We start from the raw sequence: 12,256 nt of genomic DNA on the forward strand, positions 1-12,256 counted from the left end.
CCTGCCTGCGGGGCCGCCGGCTGCGCACTGCCGCGGCGGGGCGGCGCGCACGTGGGGCGGCGCGGCGGGGCGGGGCGGGGCGGGGCCGCCCTTTGTGGCGTCACCCGGCCGCGCAAGCCGGCGCGCAAGGGCGCCCCCCCCGCGCAGCGCGGCCCCCCCTCCCCGCGCAGCCCAACGCCCCCCCCCTCCCCCGCGCTGCCCGGTCCCCCTCCCCCGCACAGCCCGGCAGCTCCGGCGCTGCGGCGCGGCACCGCGTCCCCCCCATCTGGCTGCGCATCTCTCCGCGCCCGCGCAGCCCCCGCCCGCTTCCTCCATCAGCGCTACCGCGGCGCCCTGTGGCTTCGCGCCGGTGACCCGCCATCCCCGAGGCGTGCGAAGCCCGCGGGGGCTCCACCGCAGCGAGCTGGCAGCCCGGCCATCCCAAAGCCATCCTTGCGCCCAGCACCCACGCGTTGGGCGTGTGGGCAGCGGGGCCCTGCGCGGTGTCACTGCCCGTGCTGACGGGCCTTCCACCCAGGGGTGACCCTCTCCCGCCCGCCTGGCACCCTAGGGACCGAAGGGAGAAGGAAACGGTTTGGCTCCAGCTGCGCCCCGGGTTTGCTTTAGCATCTCCCTCCACCACGCTCCCTATGAACGGAGCTGGAGCGGTTTCTCTTCCCCGCAGGAGTCTGGCTTGGCTGGAGCTCGGCCATCCCAGGGCTGTGAGCATGCAGGAACTGCAGGGCGGTGAGTGTTGCACACCATCAAATTGTGGGGTGGGATCTTCATGTTATTCTTTTTCTTCTCCAACATCAGACTAGATAGAAGGATGAAATTTTTTACGATGAGGGTGGTGAGACACTGGGATGGGTTGCCCAGAGAAGCTGTGCGTGCCCCATCCCTGAAAACATTCAAGGTCAAGTTCCACGGGGCTTTCAGCAACCTGATCTGGTTGAAGATGTCCCTGCCCATGGCAGGGGGTTTGGACTAGATGGCCTTTAAAGGTCCCCTCCAACCCAAACCATTCTATGATTCTATGAATGTGTAGGACATGTAGGATATGTGATGGAGGAATGGACAGGGAGCAGACACCTCCCTCCATGAGCCAGGATTAGCTGGAAGCTGAGGGTGGCCACAGCACAGGCAGTGCCCTCACAGACCACCCTGCAGCATCTGAGGAGGGTGGGCTGAGCAGGGTGCTGGTCACAGTGCCCATTGATGGCCATGGCAAGTGATGGAAACAGGTCCAAGTCTCTCCAGGGAGGCAGGAGGGACAGGAGATGGGGCCAGAGACAGGCCTGGAAAGGCTGAAACGTAAGTCCAAGGCAGGAACAGAGATGAGGCTTCAGGGTGGATCCAAGGTCCGTCTAAGGAGCCCAGGGCCTGCAGGGGTGGCGGAGGCCCTGCTGAGGCTGATCAGGGCCTTCAGGGTTTGTAGGTGCACCAAATCAAGGCAGTATGTGATTCCCCACATTGCCGGTTGTCTATTGAGGAAAACATTCAAACATCTGATTTCCAGAGCCAGCAGAAAACCTATTGACCAATAGTCACCTTCTAGAGGCATCCAAAGGGAGATGAAACAAGGGAAGGTTTCAGTGCCACACCAAAGTGGACACCACAGAACCCCTGTGAATGACAGAAAATCCCCCCAAAAAAGGAAGAAAGGAAAAAAAAAAAAGAAGAAAAAAAAAAAAAGGTGTTCTTACTCTACAGAGTTGGGTTTCATCCAGACCCTTCTGAAGCCCACAGGAAGACTCCTCCTGATTTCAGGGAGGTTTGAATGTGGCTAGAAGGCTCCTCTCCCAGCCAAGATGGACTTTTTCTCCCCATACGTTCTCGATACTTAATCCTGGAAGGGAGCAACAACCCTCGGGAGCCTGGGAATGATCCTGGAGAAAAGCTTCCTCCCAGAGCCAGGGTCGCAGTTGCAGGATTGCTGTTCCCAGGAGGGGATTAAGACAGACCGTGTCATGTGTGCGGGGAGAGGACCTGAGGACCTTCCTCCACAGCTGGCCATGCTGCTGTGCAAGCACTGCAGAGTCCTGCTTTGGGCTTTGCCTTCCCCTGGGGCCACCGGACCCCGGGAACAACGCGCTCTTCCCAGCAGGTCAAGGAAGGGGAGCCTCATCCCAAAGACAGATCACGATGCAAAGCAAGACCCGGCAAGGCTGCCCAGAAGGCAACCCGGGATGCCCATTGCTGCTTTTAATTCAAAATACATTGGGCAAATAATAAGCATTAACACAACTGGGTTAACACCAGACTTGTGGATGGAGGAGAGGATTTTCACTTGAAAAACGTGCAGCTTTCTGATGGAATACGGGACAAATCTTGCTCTGCAAGTGTGGAGCTAATGGGGCTGGTTGTGTCTGGCCTAGACGAGGGATTGAAATGCCCTGGCAGCACCAAGCCACGATGGATCCATCAGCAGTGTGAAAGGCAGAGTTCAAATTGTATTAGGGAAAAGCAGAAAAATAATCATCTGGAGGACGGAGTGACTCAGGGGATTGGCAATAAGATGGATCATGTTGCTGCTGTGGAATAGATTCCAATTAGTTACATCCGCTTTTAATTATTATTATTTATACAGAACCTAAAGGCAGTCCACAGATTACCCAAAAATGCGTGGGCTGATCTGTAAATCCCCCATCGCTCCCCCCCTTTGCAGTCCTTGTAATGACAAACACCAGTCACGCTGCCCAGGCTGGTTCATACTGGCTGTGACATACGTTGCTTATTAGCATCCAACTTGCTGCATCTCCACTTTTCTCGCGCTTTGGAAGGAAAATAGGGAAGTGGGTGACTGAGGTCGGCATTTCATGTTGTGTTTTTGATGGCAGCAGTGGCTCAAGAAGTTCCTCCTCGCCTCCCTGTATTCAGTTCCTTTTTTGCCCTTGTGCCACCCCATGAGTCATGCAAACACAAGCCCATGGGATCAGCCAGGTCGGTGATCTGCTAACTGTTAAAAAAAAAAAAAAAAAAAAAAAAAAAAAAGGAGGGTATTTTTAATCAGAGTTGGTGAACCTCATTGCTCATGTTGACTGGACACCCCTGGGTATTTGCTAAGGTGGTGGCAGCAGTCTGAGGGAGCAATGGAAGGACATCCACTGACCTGGTTTGCCACCAGAAACCATCTTCTCTTTAACAGCAAGCTGTCCTCTCTTGCAAGGAAAAGCCAGTAGTCCTGCTTAGTCATCTGGAGCAGTTTAAAGCATGTTCACGGAATGGGAGGAATTGTTTCGCCAAAAGAAGTTTTTTGAGAAATGTTAAAGAACATGCTACAGAACCATCACTTGCTTCACCCTGTAGAAACCAGAAGCATTCTTGGAAGTGACTCCCCATTACTTATTTGCAATCAAAGAGGTCAGGCTAATGGGGCAGATGTGATTTACTTTTGGACTTTCTCATTGTCTGTACATGGACCGTTGCTTCCACATATCCATAGACACAGAACGTTTCTGTGTTCTGTTGCGCTTTGGGAAAGTAGCCACTGCATGGGAAACTTTGCAGCTCTGATTCATATAGAAACCACAATTGTTGCTTGCATTAACGTAAATTGGGAAGTTACGCCAACAAAATTTGGGTGAGAGTTCTCGCCTTTCTGGCCCTTCTTATGATCTCCAGGAAATCGGGAAGGGAAGTGTCTACTGAGAGCAGATGTTCCCATGTACATATATATATATATATATACACACAACACATAAATACATAAATACAGTGGCTTCTAGCAGGTTCCATGGCAAATGCAGGATTGCCTGCAGGAAGTTCTTTCAGGTGGTTGGGGTGAGATGAGAAAAGGTTGGTTTTCCAGCATGAGATGGCAACCGATAAAGATCTTGAGCATGTCCTCCAGAGCAGCAGACAGAGCAGCTCTGCCATGGCCATTTGTTTGGACTGGGACAGAGTCCACGTCTTCTGTCTCCTATTAGATGAGCTTTTCTCACTTTACACTGTGGAAAAACAAAGTCATGTTCTCCACTACAGAGCTAAGATGAGTCTGGGTGTCCCTACAGAGAATCCAGTTCCTGCCTTAAACTTTTTAGCAGCAGCAAGTTGCTTTTCTGTATTATTTTGATTCCACTGACTGAGAAGCATCTTGAAGGAGAGAAATTTCCTTAATGCAGGTGTATTATCGCTGATGGGTTTCCTGTCTGGGTGCCCCTGTGGGGTGTCAGCGCGAGGAGCTGGGGAGCCAGGAGGGGGTGGCAGCAGGGAAATTAAATGCAGCACTGCTGGATGCAGGTTTAGTCACCGTCGCTCCTGAGCTGATCTCTTTTCTGGAAAAGGCTGATGCACAGCTGAAAAGCCCGTTTTCCCAGAGGACCTTCAGGAAGGAGAAGCTCAGCAGCTATGGCAAGGCTAAGCACATAAACATGGCTTTAACCCTGCACCCAGGGTACCGGCTGGGATATAACCAGCAGGTAAGGTGGGGGAGGTGAGGTTGCACAGCTGGTGCTACGTCCTTGCCCCTGGTGAGAAAGGGGAGAGGGGCACATCAGGCTGGCATGTCAAATCCTTTACAGGTCAGACTCACTGTGAAGAAGTTTCCTTTCTGCTCCCAGAGCAGTACAGTCATGCAAGTGCTGTAAAGAAGAAATCTCTGTCTGAAAGCCATGGCTGCCTGCGCTCCGAGTTCAGTGTGGGTGCAGCAAACCCAGCAGTCACGTCTGCACCTTTCAGAGGAAAAATAATGAACGTATGTAAAGTTAATGCACCTTTTGGGGGGAGATAACCCTTTGATTATATGGAATCTTTTGCAGGAGGTCCTTTGTCTCAGCTGGGGAGCAACACCCAGATTTTGCAGCCTGGAGGCTAATCTCAACCTCACCAAACCTGCTATGACTCTGGGCACATCATATAGTGCCCTCGTTCACCTTCTTCCTTCCTCTCTGGTGCAAGGTGCAAGTGCTCTGGGGCTGAGGCATGCACCGTGCCTAACAAAGCCAAGCCTTGCTCTCAGCTGGGGCATCTCGATGGTTGTGAAGTTGGAAATGAAAAATCATTAATATAATTTTTATGCATGTATCTGAAAGTCTTGCAGTGCCCCTAAGCTTACACCGGAGAAATCAAAGTAGCGAATCAAGCAGTATAGGCATGATCAGAGAGTTGGCAGCAAAGCCGAGAGCTTCACACTAAGCAGAAGACCATGCGTTCACCCGTGCCTTTGAGCCCAGCACTGCCTGAGTGGGACAGGGATGTGGCAAGGTGGTTTGCAGAGCTTTCAGAGAGTGCTGCAAAACTCAGTATGAGTTTCCCAAAGCCCATTTCTTTCCTGGGAGGGTTGTGTGCTCTTGCAGGTTCAACATTGCAAAAAGACACCAATCCACCCTGCAAATCCGTGATTCATGTCAACTGGGGATGCAAGATCCCTCTTGTGTCAGATTACCCAGCACACGTGATGCTGCCGGCTTAATGCCACGTGTCACCTGCAGAAGGACCGTCAGAGTGGCAGGGGCAGCTACTGCCTAATCCATCCCAAATCCCCCTGGTACGGAGATGAACCACCAAATAACTCTCACCACCTCTAACCCAGCAGGCTTCATTTCGCTCGACTGAGCACAGCACACTTTGCTCAAGCAAGAGCTCAAAGCCAGCTGTACAGCCCTGGGGTCTTATTTGGATCCCCAGGAGAATGTCACTTCCTGAATGACCTTGCTCAGGCACCCCAGCTGCACCCAGCGGGGTGGACCTCATTGCTGAGTGATCACGGATAATCTTAGTTACAGCTTAAGGTCTCCTCCCACCCCTCTGATGTATAGGGGACCCCATGGCTCCGTTGTCCCAGGGCAGAGGGCACGCAGGGCTGTCCACTGCCGGCCCTGCGCTGTACGTCATATTTGATGCGTTTGTGCAGGATAAGGAGTTGTCCAGGGCAGTCATTAAGGGTGATTCCAAAGAGATGCAGAAAGTGTCTGGACCAGGCAATGCACGTAAAACTCAACGTCCTTTAAGGGGGACAAGGACTCCATCCACGTGGGTTACTGCCACGCAGGAATGAGATCCCAGAGTCTTTCTGAGGCTCCCCTGGATATCAGGTCGCAGTACAGCAGCAGGTGATGGAGGCAAACAGCCTTCCCTGAACCTGTGAGGATGGCGATGGGTATGGAGGAGCCCCTGGCTGGGGAGGACTCAGCAGGTGCTGCAGCGTGGGGGACATGAGGCTGAAGTCACGGATGATGCAGAAAAAGCCAACAGGGAAATTAGTAACCCATCACAGCATACATAGGTGATGGAGCCTGGGAACATGCCAGGCCTCTGAATCACCAGGATTTGTGCAACCTCAGTCCTGGCGGCGCTGGGTGTTCCCTGCCGTATTGGCGGAGTGCTGCGAGGCAGCCTTTTCCCTGGAGTGGCCAGTGGTAGAAAGCAGGCACGGAGCAGCCTGCCGTGGCTGTAGGCAGCTGCCTGGGGTGGCTGGATGTCCTCAGCACCGTGGGGAGCAGGGCAAAGTGGCCTGGAGGTAGCCAGGTGTTCACATCTTTCATGGGCTCCTGCAGCCCAGCACTTTTTAAAAGCCTCACCCAAGTCTGGCTGATTTAAATCACTTCAGGCTATTTAGTGATCACGTAAGCAGATGTAGCTTAAAGACTAATTTATAGACTTAACATTGATTGGAGCAATTTGGTGGGCTCTATAAGGAGCTGGTTGTGCCATGACAAGCTTTCAATGGAGACAAAGGGGGGGGGGGGGGGGGGGAGAGCCAAGACCTCCAGCACAAGGGAGCTCAAGCCTTGCATTAAGTAACAGTTTAGGAGGCAAGAAGAGCCTGCAGGAAACTCCCTGCACTCTGGCACTCTCCTGCCTTCACACACATTTTTACTGCGTGCAAATCCTCCGCCAGGAAATTTAGAATTAGAACGGGTGCTAAATTACTGTGGAAGAGAGCATCCTTAGCGCAGATTATTGCTGGAGAGAACGCCCCTTCTCAGGGTTTGGTGTGTAAAGCAGCACAGAGATCACAGGCCAGCTCACGTGAAGGACACATCCCTCCCATCTCACCAGCCTCCAGGTCCTTCCTAGAGACCAGGCATCCCTTGGCAGCTTTTCAGATCCTCTCCTGTGATGGTTTCTGGTCCTGTTTGCCACCACAGTTTTACTTAGGCTGGATAAGAGGGAGAAGGGAGGGTAAGTCCCACTCCCTGAGCTGAAATCACCTCCACCCTCAGCTTAAACACGTTGACTTGAACTGACCTGAGAGTTTGCTGCGGCCAAACACAGGGGCCTCATTCCTGCCCTTTCCCCCACAGCTCCAGGCCACGAGGTCCTCTCCTCCCTTCTGTCTTAGCCCTCAGACTGGCCGATTCAGTGCTGATTTAGCAGAAACCTGTTTCCTTTTCTTGTTCGGTTATTTTTGTGCCAGATGGGTAGTTTGGGTGTGTGGAGGCTGTGCAAGACCAAAGCTGATGCAAGGGAGAGCGACAGGGAGTGTGTGGAGGATGGTTCCAGGCAGCCTGTGGGTGATGGATGCTCACTGTGGATACAAATGCTGCATCAGAACCATTTCCCAGGTCATACAGGATCAGAGGAGAAGCAGAGATGGTCATTTGGGGCTACAATGATAACTGCGGTGAAAGACCTGAGACTGGGGAAACTGGGCAAAGATGTTGGCAGGTTGCTGGAACAGTCCGAACAGCAGCTGGGGAATGATCACCATGGCACGGTGATGACTGGGAGGTGTTGCAGGAGCCCTGGGGTGCAACCAGGCCTTGCTTGTAGCTTACCTCTCCCTGAGGTCTGCCCTTTCACTGTGGGGCACTTGCTGGTCAAGTAGCAGAGGGATGATGGGATGCCCAGTGCCATGTCTATGGAATAAGCCTTGTTAGAGGTAGCACAGGGTTGGACGTAATAGCCACCATGTTCCTGCTCTGAGCCCAGTTCTTTCCATTTCACCTCTGGGAACCTCCTCTTCAAGCTCTGAAGTATCTATGGAGCAAGTTGTCCTTGAAAATGAGCCAGGGCATAGCCCTAAAAGCTCTAGATGCTGACTTGTCTAGGGGTAATGCTGTAATAAATGCAATCTCTCTGGCAGCAACAAAAGAGCAATTAAGGAACCCTTAATTTCTAAGGGCCCTTAAAAACACATCAGGTTTCCAGCCAGAAACCTGGAAAAATTTAATCAAACCAGCCCGGGTATTCAAGGGACCATCCTTCCCTGCAAGCCCTTCCCCACAATTCTGCCTCTGCTCTCCTTCCCCCACTGCCCTGCCTCAGCCATCCTTCCCTGCCTTCTCTTCCCAGCTATCCAGCCCCACTTGCGAACAAAGAATCTTAACAAAACAGCACTTCACTGAAAGGAAGAGAGACAAGGGAAACAGGAAAGCAGATAGTATAACAATAAACAACCACCCCATCCAAGGTACACAGAGAAATGTTCAACCCTCTCTTCTTCCTCTTTGCTTTTCCGGGGCCTCGTAGGAAAGCTGGCTTCTGCCTCTGTCCCACAGCCCCCCACTGTGTGCAGTTCACTGCTCTCGAGCCTCAGGCTATGCATTTCTCCCAGGCAGCAGATATCCACCCACCCATCCATCCATCTCCATTAGCCACTACTCATCCTTATCTATTCAGGGATGCCCTTAGCAGGAGCCCCATATTTTCCACTCTCAGAAGGCAGCTTACTAAAGTCAAAACCCAAGGGCAGCCCATTTCTTATGCACAGCTTCTGATTGTGGTTGTGTTGAGCTAAGTTCTCAAGGTCGTAGAGTGAGGGGAACTTGGCCCAGGAACAGAAGTGCTTGTGGACCTCCAGTTTCTATTGCCAAGTTCACCTTCACAGAATCACAGAATGGCTGGGGTTGGAAGGGACCTCTGAAGATCATCTAGTCCAACCCCCTGCTAAAGCAGGATCACAAAGATCAGGTTGCACAGTGGCATCCAGGCAGGTTTTGAATGTCTCCAGAGGAGACTCCACAGCCTCTCTGGGCAACCTGTTCCAGAGCTCTGTCACCCTCAGAGGAAAGAAGTTCTTCCTCACATTCAGGTGGAGCTGCCTGTGCTGCAGTCTGTGCCCGTTGCCCCTTGTCCTGTCACTGGGCACCACTGACAAGAGCCTGGAGACATCCTCTTGGCACTCGCCCTTAAGGTATTTGTAGACATTGAGAAAGTCCTCTCTCAGTCTTCTCCAGGCTAAACATACCCAGCTCTGTAAGCCTTTCCTCATCAGGGAGATGCTCCAGTCCCCTCATCATCTCTGCAGCCCTCCACTGGACCCTCTCCAGTAGTTTGCTGTCTCTCCTGAACCAGGGAGCCCAGCACTGGACCCAGGACTCCAGACCCAGCCTCACCAGGGCAGAGTAGAATGGGGGGACATCTTCCCTCGACCTGCTGGCCACGCTCCTCCTCATGACCCCCACGATCCCATTGGCCTTGCTGGCCATCAGGGCACACTGCTGGCCCATGGGCAACTTGCTGCCCACCAGCACTCCCAGGTCCTTCCCTGCAGAGCTGCCCCCAGCAGGTCAGCCCCAGGCTGTTCTGGTGCGTGGGGCTGTCCCTCCCCAGGGGCAGGACCCTGCACGTGCCTTTGCTGAACTCCATGAGGTCCCTCCCCACCAGCTCTCCAGCCTGCCCAGGTCTGGCTGAAGGGCAGCGCAGCCTCTGGGGAATCAGCCGCTGCTCCCAGTCTGGTATCACCAGCGACCTTGCTGAGGGCACCCTCTGTCCCTCCATCCCGGGCACTGATGGATAAGTTGAAGAGGACCCGACCCATCACTGACCCCCGGGGAGCCCCGCTGGCTACCGGCCTCCAGCCAGCCTGTGCCGCTGGTCACAGCCCGCTGAGCTCTGCCATCAGCCAGTGCCCACCCATCTACTATGCGTGCAAGCAGGAGAGGAAGAGGGGAAACTCAGAGCAGGAGCACGGGGAGATGTGCCTGATCAGTGACATGGTGCCAGGCAAGGGACAAGCTGTTCCCCCGCTTGTTATTGCTACCAGATGAGTGGGGACTTTTATGATTTCTGGTTTTGGATAATCAAATGCTGATTGCAACAGAAGAAGGAAGGCTGCAGTCCTCATCCCTCCTGCACCCTGTGCTAGGCAGGGAGGGGTAGCGGGCACAGCCCCCTGCCCTCTCCCACACAACTTTGTTCCTAAGGTGACACGCAGCATCCCGGACGTGACTGTGGGTCCCACCCCCTGCGATGCCCTGCTCCATCTGGGGTTATTGTGTGATGCCCAGAACAATATGTTGTGGTTAGGGATGCCTGGGAGAGTGCCGGGAGGCTCCCCGCTCCCCCTCTCTCTGCTAGTGCTGGCGGGGAGGCAGCTTTTGGCCATCTGGTAGCTGTGGGTTTGGTGGAGGTCCCACAGCAAGGGAGAAGAAGCAGTCACCAGTCCTGTTCCTAGACAGGAGGGCCAGTGTTTGACAGTGACTCAGCCACAGATGCACTGTGTGTCTTGGGCACAGGAGGCCCTCGGGCACTGTAGGATCACAGGACAGTTCATGTGGGAAGGGACTGCAGGAGGTCTGCAGCTCAACATCCCGCTCACGTGGGCCAGCTCTGGGGTCAGACCAGGTTACTCAGGGCTTTACTCAGTCAAGTCTTGCAAACCTCCGAGGTTAGAGGCAGCACAGCCTCTCTGGGGATCCTGCATCAGTGCTGAACTGTCCTTGTAGTGGGAACATTTTTTCCTCATATCCAGTCTGAACCCCCCTTCTTTCAGCTTATTCCCTGTGGCTGTTGTCCTCCCGTCATGTGCCACTGTGTAGAGCCTGCCTTCATCATCTTCATACCCTCTTTGCAGGTCACTGTTAGATCCCCACCAAAGCTCTCTCTTCTCTAGCCCTGCACCCCCAGCCTCCCCTCCCAGGCCATGTGCTCCAGTGCCTTGACCGTCTTGGTGGCCCTTCACTGGACTCACTCCCCTGTGTCCCTGTCTCTTTTGTACTGGGGGCCGAAAATTGGATGCAATAGCCACATGTGGTGTCAGCAGGGCTGAGCAGAGGGGCAGGATCCCTTCCCTCGACCTGTTGGCGACACTCTGTCTAATGCAGCCCAAGGGGCTGTTGGCCTTCTTTGCCACGATGGCACACTGCTGGCTCGTTATCAACCTGGTGTCCACCAAGACCCCCAGGTCCTTTTCTGCAGAGCTGTTCCCCTGCCAGTCAGCTCCAGCCTGTTGTACATGGGGGCTATTCCTTCCCAGGTGCTGCACCTGGTATTTGTCCTTTGGTGAAGTTCATAGATATCCTTGAAATAGCAAGTCAAAGAGAGTGACCAGCCAGCTGGTGCGTTGTGGGCTTGCCGTAGTCGCATGGATTTTTGCTTTGAAATGATCTAGAAAGTCCCTTCCAGGACTTCCCTGCCTACGTCTTAGGGGCAGCTGCTTATTTGGGATGCTGTGATGGCTGGAAGCTCAGGCAGTGATGCAATGTAGGCTGGTGAAATAACCAAGAAAAGCAGAACTGTGTCCCACAGTGCCAAGGGGAGGACTTGTGGGAGCTCTGGGGGACATCAGATAGGACTTTTCCTGCCAGTGCTACATTGCAAAGGCCTCAGGAGTTAGGGGCTTCTGTGTTCTCCAGTGGCCATACTACTGTCAGGAGGGAATGGAAACTGTCCTTTCAGGTTTGGGAGTCCATTTGGCTGCCTGGGTGAGATATTCCTCAACACACATCTTGCTTGTGCAGCCATTTTGAGGAGATGGGGGGCACACGCTTGTGTGCGGCAAGGAGCTGGGCTTTGGGTGGTCTGGCCTTTGTCCTTGCTTGCTGTTGATTCCCCTTCTTACGCAGGTCCCCCCAGGCTGGGCTGGCCCTCAGGGCCGGTTTGATGTGGAGAATGTTTGGCCCAGGAGCTGTTCGTCATCTTTCTTTGCCTTGTACGAGTCATTTGGCCAACAAATGTCTTAGGAGTTGGTCATCACGTTGGGTAGAGGCAAGGCAGAATAACGTTCTCCACTAATTACCCAAGGAGCGACGGTATCTTTAAAGGCCGTATGAAGCGAGACATGTAGGAAGGTACCGTTTCTTTTCTGTGAAGACAAAGACCCCCTTGGCTCCTTTGACAAGGAGCTCCCATTCTTCCCCAGCTTACCACAGCAGCAGTGCAGTGTCTCACCCTCGCCATAGGAAGGTCCCTTCCCCAGACCAGAGTATTTATTCCCAGGACTTCCCCGCCCCGGGCTGCTCATTCATCTCTGGCAGACAGAACGGAGCCTGTCAGAAGAGCAGATGCAGAGCAGGCAGAGCTCCCCATGAGATCCTTCACCACCAGAGATGATAAACAGATGGGGAAATCTGCTGGGAAATGTATTGACGTAAGAAGTAGGTGAGAGGCT

The 12,256-nt window shown here is 53.6% G+C and overlaps 1 long non-coding RNA gene across 1 annotated transcript; it reads left to right on the plus strand.

Annotated features, from left to right (window-relative positions):
- The first annotated feature begins 128 nt into the window (after positions 1-128).
- On the plus strand, positions 129-6,634 carry LOC129736347 (uncharacterized). Its single transcript, XR_008732805.1, has 3 exons — positions 129-726; positions 1,499-4,400; positions 4,503-6,634. It is a non-coding gene; the product is annotated as an uncharacterized LOC129736347 (long non-coding RNA).
- The last annotated feature ends 5,622 nt before the right edge of the window (positions 6,635-12,256 follow it).

This window comes from Falco cherrug, chromosome 6, assembly GCF_023634085.1.
Source record: "Falco cherrug isolate bFalChe1 chromosome 6, bFalChe1.pri, whole genome shotgun sequence".
Lineage (NCBI taxonomy): Eukaryota > Metazoa > Chordata > Aves > Falconiformes > Falconidae > Falco > Falco cherrug.